A 14,590-nucleotide genomic window follows, 5' to 3' on the forward strand; every position below is an offset into this window, starting at 1 on the left:
CCTTGGATTAAAGAATATACAACATAACAAGTTTCATCATTGAACAAACAGCATGTGTTATTGCTCTTTAACCATTTTAACGTAACTGTACGTCATGATTGAGAAGGGATTACTGCAAATTGATGTACCATTATGTCATGGCGATCATACAGGTACAACTTATGTGCCCGCCCGGTCGCTGCCAGGTGCTCGGCTTAAGTAATAGTCAAAATCCGACTGTCAGTCAGAACCGTGCTGTTGTCCTTAGCTGTTTAACCCCCTTAATGCTATGATCGATGACAGCATTTTGAGGATAGGGCCTCTTCTACATGATTGGCATGCGATGGTGTAATCAATGGTAGCCATGGTGACAGGAGGTCAAATAGTGACCTACAGGTATGGTGGCCTATTTGATCAAGCCAGGAGGAATGTTCTAAACGGCTTTGTCAGTATAACACTTGTCAGGTGTAATGCATTATACCAGTGATCAAATTAATAAAATTTAAAGTCCCATACAAGGGACGAAGTAAAAAAAAAAAAGTAAATCTCAAAATATCATGAACTAAGGAGAAAAAGACAACACTAATAATGGTATGCACATCCACCATTTGTAAGAAAATAGAAAAAACCTTTATTACACCTCAAGTAACACAATGATAAAACCATTTAAAAACATACATACATAACCAATGAACTAACACCACTCCAGGCTATAGAGGCCATAGAAATGAGACAAATACATAGTTGAACTGGCTCGAAGTACACACATGTCAATATTAAATCATGGTCCATAAACCTAGTGATTTAGACACATGAATGTTGAACAATTGTATACCAACGACAGCCCATACATCAAAATTGTATTAGTCACAGATAAGAAATAAATCAGTGCACAACTAAATAGTAGGTTCCCTAGATATATGTATATTATTTTTCCTCTTTATGGTATTTTGCCCTCAGATTGGGCTGCTTTTGTATGTTTTTAATGTATTAATAAAATGATTGTTTTACTTTTACAATCAGTTGGTGCTTTTTGTACTCCATGTTCTCTAGTTTGTTAAATAGTAATTGTCAATGGTGTACCTGAACCATTGTATGTGGCACAGTATAAAACACATATAATAAATCCCAACATGTAGATACATTCCCCCCCTTAGGAAGCCATGGGGGTCAGTTCCCACAGTTGTAGGATCCCATATAAAGGAGTAATATATGTACACCAAACATGAGGGAGAAAGTGCCACAATAACAGTTGTATCACAAGTCTGGGAAATGAAGCCCAAATATACAACCTGGCAGGAAATCACCCGGCATGACACACAGGAATTTAAAGAGGCTGTATTTGCCTATGAGCTGTCAATAATGGTGGCCATAGTGTCAGTTCTGAAGAGGATAGTCAGAGCCAAATCAGCCCGGGATCAAAGGCAAGAGGAGGGGTGAGGCTAGAGCCCCACGTGTATTGCTGACGAAGGAAGGTGAAATACAGTTTGGGAAGGTAACCTTGCTCTTAACATGCACCTTTACCCCTTTCTGACCTCGGACAGGATAGTACGTCTGAGGTCAGATCCCCTGCTTTGATGTAGGCTCCGGCGGTGAGCCCGCATCAAAGCCGGGACATGTCAGCTGTTTTGAACAGCTGAAGTGCCCGCAATAGCGGCGGGTGAAATCGCGATTCACCTGCCGCTATTAACTAGTTAAATGCCGCTGTCAAATGCTGACAGCGGCATTTAACCGGCGCATTCGGCTGGAAATGAGCGCATCGCTGACCCCCGTAACATGATCGGGGGTCATAGATGCATCAGAATGGTAACCATAGAGGTCCTTGAGACCTCTATGGTTACTGATCCCGGCCTGCTGTGAGCGCCACCCTGTGGTCGGCGCTCATAGCAGACCTGCAATTCAGCTACATATCAGAGGCGATCGAGTTGTGCCAGCTTCTAGCCTCCTATGGAGGCTATTGAAGCATGGCAAAAGTTTAAAAAAAAAAATTAAAATTGAAAAATATGTGAAAAAAAATATAAAAGTTTAAATCACCCCCCCTTTCGCCCCATCCAAAATAAATTAAAAAAAATCAAACCTACATATATTTGGTATTGCCGCATTCAGAATTGCCCAATCTATCAATAAAAAAAAGGATTAACCTGATCGCCAAATGCCGTAGTGAGAAAAAAAATTTGAAACGCCAGAATTACATTTTTTTTGGTCGCAGCAACATTGCATTAAAATGCAATAACAGGCGATCAAAAGAACGTATCTGCATCAAAATGGTATCAATAAAAAATGCCAGCTCGGCATGCAAAAAATAAGCCCTCAAGCAACCCCAGATAATGAAAAATGGAGATGCTATGGGTATCGGAAAATGGCGCAATTTTATTTTTTTTAGCAAAGTTTGGAATTTTTTTCACCACTTCGATAAAAGAGAACCTAGACATGTTTGGTGTCTATGAACTCGTAATGACCTGGAGAATCATAACGTCAGGTCATTTTTAGCATTTAGTGAACCTAACAAAAAAGCCAAACAAAAAAACAAGTGTGCGATTGCACTTTTTTTTGCAATTTCACCGCACTTGGAATTTGTTTCCCGTTTTCTGGTACACGACATGCTAAAACCAATGATGTCGGTCAAAAGTACAACTTGTTTCGCAAAAAATAAGCCCTCACATGGCCATATTGACGGAAAAATAAAAAAGTTATGGCTCTGGGAAGGAGGGGAGCGAAAAACGAAAACATCCCAAGGTCATGAAGGGGTTAATCAAAAGTATAAGACACCTCTGTCACGTACAAAATAAACATGTATAGCAAAACATTTGTAACTGCAATAATTTTCTGGGAGAAATACTTCATTTTCTGGAACGATTTTACTCATGAGCGAATACTCTTCATTTCTTTGAGTCAAAGGCTCCCATACCTTTATAAAACTTTTGAGGACAATGTGTATTTTATATATCACGCTCTCCTAGGCAGCTGCAGAATTTACCATTTTGACCCAGGGTGAAATCCACGGGGGTCTTCTATCAATCCATTGCATGGCTGTCACGAGTTACCGCGACAGTGTGGTCATCCATACAATGTCCCCCAATCGTGCACCTGTACACTTCTCTCTGCCTCCTGAGATCAGAGCAAAGTACTATAATGTGCATGTGGCGGGAAAGGCCGAAGAACGCCAATGACCCTTAAGTAAAGCCAGCGCATACGCATTGCAGTACTTTGCTCTACCCTCAGCAGGGCAGAAAGAAGTACGCCTGAGCTGGAGCACAATTGGGAGACACTGGATTATGTACGACACATCATCCACATAAAGAAGGCAGGTGATTACGATGAGAAGGGAGGAGCTGGATCAAGGCCAGTTGTGCCTATCAGACCAGGCCGCGCCGTATGGGGGTATAATAAAAGTTCTTTTTTGTGCTATGCAAAGGGGATTAGGGACTTAAAGCTTACTAGGATGCTTTAAAAAGGCCTTAAAGGGGCTGACCCACAAGCAAAGTGCATTTTAATTAATAGATCTTAAAATAAAATAAGTCCCAAAATTGTTCCTGTGCTGATCTTATAAATGTAATAATGCTATGTACTGTGTAATGTACAGGGACCGATCATACCACATCTGGGCAGGCAAGAATATAAAAGAGAATATACAGACTGGACAGCATGGGATTACAGCTGATTTTTTTCTGAGAAGTAAAATCTGATTTTAAACAGGCAGGGAAATATTTTTCCTTACAGAAACCAGCAGCTGTGATTCTGTGTTGTCCTGTCTGTATATTCTTTTGCGTTCTCCCCTGCCCAGGAGATGTGATATGATCAGACCATGTCCCTGCACGGTCAGACACAGCCATTACACAGTACACAGCAGGGGCACATGTATAAGATTATCTCAGCACAGGAACATTTTATTTATCGCATCCAATTATGAAACTTTTTATTCCAAGATCTATTGATTAAAATGTACTTTGTTTGTGGCACAACCCCTTTAACCCCTTCACCCTCAAGCCTGTTTTCACCTTCCTGACCAGGCCAAATTTTACAATTGTGACCACTGTCACTTTATGTGGTAATAACTCTGAAACGCTTCAACCAATCTCGGTGATTCTGAGACTTTTTTCGTGACACATTGTACTTCATCTTAGTGTTAAATTTAGTTCAACGTTTTTTGTGTTTATTTGTGAAAATATAGGAATTTTGGTGAACATTTTGAAAATTTCACAAATGTCAAGCTTTCAATTTTTATATCCTTAAGGCCGGTTTCACATGTCAGTGGCTCCGGTACGTGTGGTGACAGTTTCCTCACGTACCGGAGACACTGACACACGTAGACACATTAAAATAAATGTGTCTCTGCAGATGTCAGCGTGCTTTCACGGACCGTGTATCCGAGTGCAAAACACGGAGACATGTCTGTGTTCCTGGGAGCGCAAGGATCACACGGACCCATTAAAGTCAATGGGTGCGTGTAAATACGTACCGCACACACATGCCGTCCGTGTGCTTTTTTAAAGTCATAGGGTTAAAATTCAAGCAAATTGTTTCAATGCACGGATAGCACACGGACGAGAAACACGGACACACAGACAGCACACGGCCTACATGCACACACGGACACGGATAGCTCCTCGACTGTTTCTTCCGGTACAGGAAATATCTGGACGTGTGAGACTGGCCTAAGCCAGTTCATCATGCTGTGCAAAATAATTTCTACATCAGCATCATTTTTAAAACATTTGTTGTTAGGGTAGAAAGGGTTAAAAATTTATCAGCAATTTCTCTTTTTTCCAACAAAATTTACAAAGCCATTTTTTTATGTACCATACCATGTTTGAAGTGCCTTTGAGGGGCCTATGTCGCAGAAAATACCACCCTTTTAAACACCGTACCCCTCAAAGTGCTCAAAACCACTTTCAATACGTTTATTAGCCCTTCAGGTGTTTCACAGAAATTAAAGCAATGTGAAAGGAAAAATTTACATTTTAATTTTTCCAACAAAAATGTTCATTTAGACCCATATTTTTTATTTTTACAAGGGTACCAGGAGAAAATAGTACGATTTCATGTGCAATTTTTCCTAAGTACATTGTTGGTTCTATTTTCACATTAACTATCCTAACCTGAATGTCTAATTTATAGGCAATAGTCCAAACAGTAATCCTTCATGAGAGAGAGATACAATTGATCCCTTATATATTTACTAAACAAGATCACATTCACATCCACAAAGAATCCACAACTCCACCCTTGCTCCGGTTTCCTTTGTGATAGATTGTCCAACTTCTAATAACATGAGAAATTATATGGGTGCAGTGGTCACCATCTTCCTGCAGATGGCATCCTTGAATGTAGGATAAAGTCCCTGTGCCAAAAGGCCTGAGGGCATTCATTGGGGCCAGAGATTAGTTGTCCATCTCAAGAACAATTGTTCCTAATCCAATTTCACAGGGGGAGTGTACAGATGTATCTTCAAAGAAGCCAGAGATAGGATGTTCAATTTAAGAGCAATGGTTTAAGGTACCTTCACACTCAGCAACTTTACAACGAGAACGACAACGATCCGTGACGTTGCAGCGTCCTGGATAGCGATCTCGTTGTGTTTGACACGCAGCAGCGATCTGGATCCCGCTGTGATATCGCTGGTCGGAGCTAGAAAGCCAGAACTTTATTTGGTCGTCAGGTCGGCGTGTATCCTCATGTTTGACAGCAAAAGCAACGATGCCAGCAACGTTTTACATGGAGCTAACAACCAGCGAGAACGAGAAGTGAGTCGCCGTTACGTCACTAGATCGCTCCTGCATCGTTCTGGAGCTGCTGTGTTTGACGTCTCTACAGCGACGCTGCAGCGATCGGCTCGTTGTCTATATCGCTGCAGCGTCGCTGAGTGTGACGGTACCTTTAGACTCCAAACACAACAGGGGTTATGTACCCTCAAAGAGACTGAAGACACAATGTCCATTTACATGTAAGTGCTTTCTTCTATTAGCAGAATATAGGACCATAAACCACAAGACACAATTGCCTTCTTGCCTCGCAACTTTTCCAACTTTTTTACAGTTCATTTAATGTAGGCCTTAGGTGTTAGGGCTCATTCTCACTTGTGATGAAATTGGACGAATGCAATCCGATTAACAATTGGATTGTATTTGGACCAATGTTATTCTATCATTATGTGTTCATCTGCAATTTTTTTTCCAGCTCGGAGCGGATCACAATCGGATTCCGAAAAAACTTTGCATGCTGCGCTTGTAATCCGAAATTGGATCACATTCGGCAATAGAAATCAATGGGTGCGAGAAAAAAATGGAACAGCACTGGGACCAAGCAACTGCTGTCTGATTTTTACACACCGATGACCTTCATCTGCCATGTACAATAAAATCACAGCGTGACAGGTTTGAGTAGAATAGATATTTACACAAAGAATAGATAGATATAAAGATGTCAGTGACATGTGTGTGTGTATATATATATATATATATATATACAGTAAAATCACAGCAGGACCCAACAGTATGGATTACATACAGTATATAGTCATAGAACAGATATACAGATGTCAGTTACATATACAGTTAGTACTATGCATGTGCAGCTCACTGTACAGGTATTTAATTATTAAAAGATTATTTTTATTAAAAAAAATAGCGTGGGCTCCAGTGTAATTTTCTTAACCAGCAGAGGTAAAGCCAACAGCTTTTGGCAGATGTTTATAGCCTTTAAAGAGGGTAATACCCATGGAGCTTCCCATGCTATTAATATCAGCTCACAGCTGTATACTTATTCATTATTGGCTATTAAAATAGGGGACGCCCAAAAAATGATGTAGGGTTTTCCTATAAATTATTAACGAGCAAAGGCTAGGCAGACAGGTGCATGCTTGCATGCTGATATTAATAGCCTAGGAAGGGGCTATGGATACTGGCCCCCATCAGGCTAAAAATATCAGCCCTCAACCGCCCCAGAAAAGGCGCATCTATAAGATGTGCCAATTCTGGCATTTAGCCTCGCTCTTCCCACTTGCCCTATAGCGGTGGCAAGTGGGGTAATAGTTGAGGGGGTTAATGTCACCTTTGTATTGTCAGGTGACATCAAGCACATAGGTTAGTAATGGAGAGGCGTCTATAAGGTGCCCCATTACTAACCCTATAGTCATATTTAATAAAAACTCATAAACCCAGAATAAAGTCTTTTAATTGAAAGAATGACACAAACTCCTTTAATAAATATTAAGTAAACCATACTTATGACATTGCCCATTCCAGAGATGCTATTGTCAACTTTAAAAGAATTAAAATAAACAATATTCCTCACCTATCTGCAGAGAAGATGATAATCCATTTGTCCCATGACGGGTCTAGCTCTGCTACATCTAAATGGCAGGCTGCATGGTTGCATCTTGCGACCATACAGCCTGTCATCCAGCAGAGACACTGAGCAGTGTCTTGTGGTGAACATGTATGACGTTACCTCGAGTGAGAAAATTCTCTTGCTTGCAGTGCCAACACAAAGATCTTAGGAGTTCACATCCAATGGACTCACTTCACCTAACTGAAGTCAGCACGAGCACTGTGGGAAAATTTATTACGGTGCTAGTGCTGATATCAAGTGAAGTGAGTGAATTGGATGTGAACTCCCAGAACTAGAAACGGGCGAACCCAGACAGTAAAGTTCGGCGTCCATGCCGAACACCTACTGTTCAGGCACGGACACCGAACACAGATGTGTTACTGTTCGGGTTCAGCTGCCCGAACTCTTGGTGCTTGTCACTGTTATGTGCATGACAGGGCGGCAAACACCTCTTCTGATCAGCGGTAAAATCATCACCGCTGGCTAGACAGCCGCGGTTCCTACGCTGTCAAATGAGCCCACAGATGTGGTTGGAGCTATAAACTTTACCTCCGGTCACTGGTGTCAGCTGATGGGAGTATTAATCAGCCGCCGCATGAGCTGTAAATAAATAATAAAAAAAAAACAGCATGGATTCCCTTGTATTTTTGATAATCGGCCAGACAAAACTCACAGCTGGGGGCTGCAACCCTTAGCTGTCAGCTTCAGCAAGGCTGGTTATCAAGAATAGAGGGGTCCCCACACCGTATTTTTTTATTATTTAAATAAATAATGAAAAAAACAGCATGAGGTCCCCCCCATTTTTGATAAACAGCCTTGCTAAAGCAGATAGCTGGGAGCTGGTATTCTCAGGCTGGTAAGAGGCCATGGATATTGGCCCCCCAGCCTATAATTAGCAGCCCGCAGCCACCCAGAAAAATAAAATATACTAGATCCGCCAATTCTGGCGCTTTGACCTTCTCTTCCCACTTGCCATATAGCGGTGGCAAGTGGGGTTCATATTTGTGGGGTTGATGTCACCTTTGTATTGTTAGGTGACATCAAGCCCACCACTTAGTAATGAAGAGGTGTCTATAAGATGCCTATCCATTACTAATCCTATAGTTATATGGTAAATGAACTTCAATGACGTCTGCACCGTGAGAAAAATCTCACGGTGCAGAGACGAGTTCATCGCAGTTCAAATTCACTACAGTGAAATTCTCCCTGTGAACTCGCATCTGCACTGTGAGATTTTTCGCACGGTGCAGAGGTCACCGCAGTTCATTTGCCGGCTGGGAACGCAACTTCACTGACCAGCGGTAACCTCAATGACGTCACCGCTAGTCACTGATGCTGCGTTCGCAGCAGCTCCTTCAGCAGTGGTTCTCAGCCTGGACTGTCGCATCTTGGCACCGTCCAGGTTGAAAACTATTTATCCCCGAGACATGGATTACGGCATGGGACAGAACGGACAGGGGATGGATATTGTTATTTTTTATTTTTGTTTTATTACAGAAGACAAAAGCTTTGGTGGAATAGGCATTAGGTGAATATAACTATTTGTTACTTTTAAATAAGTAAACGTGTGTTTTGTTTTATTTAAAAAAAATACGTTATTCCGGTTGTGTGTTTATTTACAATATAACTATAGGATTAGTAATGTATAGGCGTCTTTATAGACACCTCTCCATTACTAAGCCGTGGGCTTGATGTCACCTGACAATACAAAGGTGACATCAATCCCACAAATATGAACCTCACATGCCACCGCTTCAGGGCAATTGGGAAGAGCCGGGCAAAGCACCAGAATAGATGCTCCTTTTCTGGGTGGCTGTGGACTTCTATTATTAGGCTGAGGGGGTCCAATATCCATGGCCCCTTACCAGCCTTAGAATACCAGCCACCAGCTGTCTACTTTAGCAAGACTGGTTGTCAAAATTGGGGGGACCCCATGCTGTTTTTTAAATTATTTATTTAAATGATAAAAAACACGGTGTGGGGTCCCCTCTATTCTTGGTAACCAACCTTGCTGAAGCTGATAGCTGAGATTTGCAGCCCCCAGCTGTGAGTTTTGCCTGGCTGGTTACCAAAAATACAGGGGAACCCACGCTGTTTTTTTTTACTATTTATTTACAGCACATAAGCCGGATGATGAATACTCTCATCAGCCACTCCTGCTCTCATTGTAATTAGGAGTAGCAGGCATCGTCTGGTGGGAGCAGTTCTCCCATCAGCTGACACCAGTGACCAGTGGTAAACTTTATACCTCCGATCTTAGCTACAAGAGAAAAAATTAGCAAGAACCCTGCTGTAACTAAGTAAATAAAAAGCAAAATGTGCATTTAAATAACACAGTTTTTAGCAATACTGTTTTTGATCAAAAATAGCATAAAAGCCATCCCACCATGATAAGGTAACTCTGAACGGGACAGTCCTCCTAGCACGCCACTAAGGGCGCGCGTGCACTCCCGGTCTCTTAAAGAGACAGCGCGCTATATTCCTAATTATGTTTCAGCCAATGGCTGAGTGTCACGTACTATTTCAGGCACCTCTGCCCTTAGGGAGGTGCCTGAGCAACAAGTGTTTCCTGTTGCTAGTATTCAGGTTTCCTGTGCCTGTGTGTTTGCTCTGCTTGCATCTCGCTAACACTGTTTGTTTCCTCAGTGTCTCCACCGTGCTTCCACGTCTCCTGGAACTATGCCTGCTACCCGCCTGTACCACTTGTCTCCTGCCTGGTTCTTCGGTACTTGGAGCACCTGTCTGCCTGCAAGTCCGGCCGAGTCAGCTACCACGTGCCCAGGGTAGTGGTCCAGTGATTCTACAATAAGTTTAATAAACGAATGTGCACTTCACCATCTGTGCCTCAGTTTCTGTTTGTTACAATTTACTCATAAATAAGCGAATTCTGCTGGGTTGGAGGGCATGAGGGACCTGAAAGGTTCCCTTTGACTGTACAATAACAGTCATTTTGACCAGGGTGCCCAAACTTTTACATGTTACTGTATACGATAATTGTTTCTGTATTGTGAAGGATATATATGGTATATTCTGATGTCTTTTTCTTTTATAGAAATGACGCCAAAATTCTGCAATTATTTATTTTACTACCGTATTTACTCGTGTATAAGCCGAGTTTTTTCAGCACATTTTTTTGTGCTGAAAACGTCCCCCTCGGCTTATACACGAGTCATTGTCCCAGAAAGCTGGCAGGGGAGGGGGATCAGCAGAGCAGCAGGTCACAGAGGCAGGAGCCGGCAACTGTGGCTAAAGCCTGTGCCGCTGCTGTAATAGCGCACAGTGCCAGCTGCAGCCGCCGGCTTCCAGCACACATCCTACTCACCTACCTGCGCACCCTCCCTGGCTCTGCATCTCATTCGTTCTGGTGCCAGTAGCTCTTCCGGCGGAGCAATCATGTGGCCCCGCTCATTAAGGTAATGAATATTCATGCCTCTCCACTCCCATAGGTGTGGAGTGCATATTCATTACCTTAATGAGTGGGGCCACATGATCGCTCGGCCGGAAGAGCTGCTGGTGCCGGAACGAGGTGCAGTGCCAGAGAGGGCGTGCAGGCAGGTAAATAGGATGTTTTTGTTTTTTAACAGGAATCATGCATCCATGTACAGCACCATGGAATGAATGGCCCTATATAAATAAATAATAATACTAATACAAGGATAGGGGATAAAGAGCCATACATACAAGGATAGGAGATAAGGAGCCATGTATACTAGGACAGTGATGTGGGAGCCATGCATAGAAGGACAGGGATGGGGGAACCGTGCATACAATGACAGGAATGGGGGAGCCATGCATACAATGACAGACGGGGGAAGCCATGCATACAATGACAGGGACGGGGGAGCCATGCATACAATGACAGGAATGGGGGAGCCATGCATATAATGACAGGGACCGGGGGGCCATGCATACAGTGACAGGGATGGGGGAGCCATGCATACAATGACAGGGACGGGGGAGCCATGCATGCAATGACAGGGACGGGGAGCCATACATACAATGACAGGGATGGGGGAGCCATGCATACAATGACAGGGATGGGGGAGCCATACATACAATGACAGGGACGGGGGAGCTATTCATACCAGAATAGGGATGAGAGAGAAAATGCATACCCACCTTATATTCGAGTCAATAAGCTTACCAAGTTTTTTGTGGCAAAATTAGGTGCCTCGGCTTATACTCGGGTCGGCTTATACTCGAGTGTATATATGGTAATATACATATAGTGCAAATAATTCCACAGAGCTTTATAGACATTATCGGCAATGGGAATTTCAATTGTGAGCTCCAATCAATATATCTTTGGAGTGAGGGAGGAAACCCAAGCAAACACAGGGAAAACACACCTCCTTGAAGATGTTGTCCTTGGTGGGACTTGTACCCAGGACTCCGGCACTGCAAAGGTATTGTGCTAACCACTGAGCCAATTTTTATGAAGTGCCATATATTTCTGTCACATTTGGTGGTTTAGAGAGAGACCGTTACTTTACTTAGTGTGCAGCATCACTGTCCTTTTCATGAGGTCTCTTCCTGCGTTGTGATCTTGATTATTATTATTATTTATTGTTATAGCGCCATTTATTCCATGGCGCTTTACATGTGAGGAGGGGTATACATAATAAAAACAAGTACAATAATCTTAAACAATACAAGTCATAACTGGAACAGGAGGAGAGAGGACCCTGCCCACGAAGGCTCACAATCTACAAAGGATGGGTGAGAATACAGAAGGCGAGGGTAGTGCTGGTCATGCAGCGGTTTGGTCGATCGGTGGTTACTGCAGGTTATAGGCTTGCCGGAAGAGGTAGGTCTTTTTGAAGGTTTCGATGGTAGGTGAGAGTCTGATATCTTGGGGTAGAGGGTCCAAGAGTAGGGGTGATGCGCGAGAGAAATCTTGTATACGATTGTAGGAAGAGGAGATAAGAGGGAAGTAGAGAAGGAGGTCTTGTGAGGATCGGAGGTTGCGTGTAGGTAAGTACCGAGAGACGAGGTCCCAGATGTATGGAGGAGACAGGTTGTGGATGGCTTTGTACGTCATGGTTAGGGTTTTGTACTGGAGTCTCTAGGCAATGGGGAGCCAGTGAAGGGATTGACAGAAGGGAGAAGCTGGGGAATAGCGGGGGGACAGGTGGAATAGTCGGGCAGCAGAGTTTAGAATAGATTGGAGGGGTGCGAGAGTGTTAGAGGGGAGGCCACAGAGCAGGAGGTTGCAGTAGTTAAGGCAAGAGATGATGAGGGTATGCACTAGGGTTTTTGCAGATTCTTGGTTGAGGAATGAACGGATTCGTGAAATATTTTTGAGTTGAAGTCGGCAGGAAGTGGAAAGGGCTTGGATATGTGGTTTGAAGGAGAGATCAGCATCAAGGATTACCCCGAGGCAGCGAGCTTGTGGGACTGGGGAGAGTGGGCAGCCATTTACTGTAATGGATAGATTCGTTGGGGGGGTCACGTGAGATGGGGGAAAGATGATGAATTCTATTTTGTCCATGTTAAGTTTCAGAAATCTAGCGGAGAAGAAGGATGAAATAGTGGACAGACAATGAGGGATTCTGGTTATTAGGGAGGATATCTGGTCCAGAGATGTAGATCTGTGTGTCATCAACATAGAGATGATACTGAAAGCCATGAGATTCTATGAACTGTCCCAGGCCAAAGGTGTAAATGGAGAAGAGCAGGGGCCCTAGGACTGAACCTTGTGGGACTCCGACAGATAGGGGGCGAGGTGAGGAGGTGGTGTGTGAGTGGGAGACGCTGAATGTCCGGTCTGTTAGTTGTGATGAGATCCAGGATAGGGCCAAGTCTGTGATGCCAAGGGATGATAATAATAGGGAATGGTCCACTGTGTCAAAGGCAGCCGACAGGTCGAGGAGGAGGAGGACAGAGTAGTGTCGCTTGATCTTGGCGGTTAAGAGGCCATTGGTGACCTTAGTTAGGGCAGTTTCAGTGGAGTGGTGTGACCGGAAGCCAGATTGTAAGCGGTCAAAGAGGGAGCAAGAAGAGAGATGGGAGGACAGTTCAAGGTAGACGTGTTGTTCCTGTAGCTTGGAGGCATAGGGGAGAAGTGATATAGGGCGATAGCTAGATACAGAGGATGGGTCAAGAGAGGGCTTTTTGAGGATAGGTGTGATGGAGGCATGTTTAAAGCTTGAGGGGAAAACACCAGTTGTTAGTGATAGGTTGAAGAGATGGGTTAGGGTTGGGATGAAGACTGTGGTGAGGTTTGGGATGAAGTGGGATGGGATCGGGTCAAGTGCACAGGTGGTGAGATGTGATCTTGTGAGTAGAGTGGAGAATCGATCTTCTGTAATGGTGGAGAAGTTGGTTTTGGAGGTGGAGGGCTGGGAAGTCGGGAGGAAGGGCTCTGGGGGTTGTTGACCAAAACTGTCTCTGATGTTATCAATCTTCTGCTTGAAATATGAGGCAAAGTCTTCAGCTGAGATGAGCGGGGAGGGAGGAGGTGCTGGGGGACAGAGGAGAGAATTGAAGGTGTTGAATAACTGTATAGGGTTGTGAGACAGGGAGGATATGAGAGATGAGAAGTAGGTTTGTTTAGCTGTGGTGAGTGTGGTCTTGAAAGTAGTGAGGGACTGTTTGAATGCGATGAAGTGCTCGTTGGAGTGGGATCTTTTCCATCTGCGCTCAGCAGCCCTGGAAGCTCGCCTCAGTTCTTTGGTCAGGCTGGTGTGCCCGGGCTGTCTGTTGATTTTGCGAGCTTTGGTATGTGTAAGTGGGGCAGCAGATTCCAAAGCTACAGCTATTGTGGTGTTATATAAAGCGGCAGCGTCATCCGCATTGTGTAAGGCAGGGGTCCCCAACTCCAGTCCTCGAGGCCCACCAACATGTAATGTTTTCAGGATTTCCTTAGTCTTGCCCAGGTAATAATTGCATCACCTGTGCAATGCAAAGGAAATCCTGAAAACATGACCTGTTGGTGGGCCTTGAGGACTGGAGTTGGGGACCCCTGGTGTAAGGAACTTATATCTGTGAGAGGGAGGAGGGATTCAGAGAATGAGTGTAGGTCAAGGTGTTTAAGATTTCTGCGAGGGTGTGAAAGTTTGTGGGGTGGGGATTGTAGACATGGAGTGGACAGGGAAGAGAATGTAAGAAGGTTGTGGTCAGAGAGAAGAAGAGGTGAGTTAGAGAGGTTAGATAGACCTTGATGTTGATCATTATTATCCCATGCACTGTGGTTCATGCTCAGTAGTTTTGGGGATTTTTCCCCCTCATTGTAGCTGGTCACTTTAGCTTCTCTAAGACTTCAATGTAAACTTAGTTATTA

The sequence above is a fragment of the Ranitomeya imitator genome, chromosome 3 (assembly GCF_032444005.1).
Source record: "Ranitomeya imitator isolate aRanImi1 chromosome 3, aRanImi1.pri, whole genome shotgun sequence".
NCBI classification, from domain to species: Eukaryota; Metazoa; Chordata; class Amphibia; order Anura; family Dendrobatidae; genus Ranitomeya; species Ranitomeya imitator.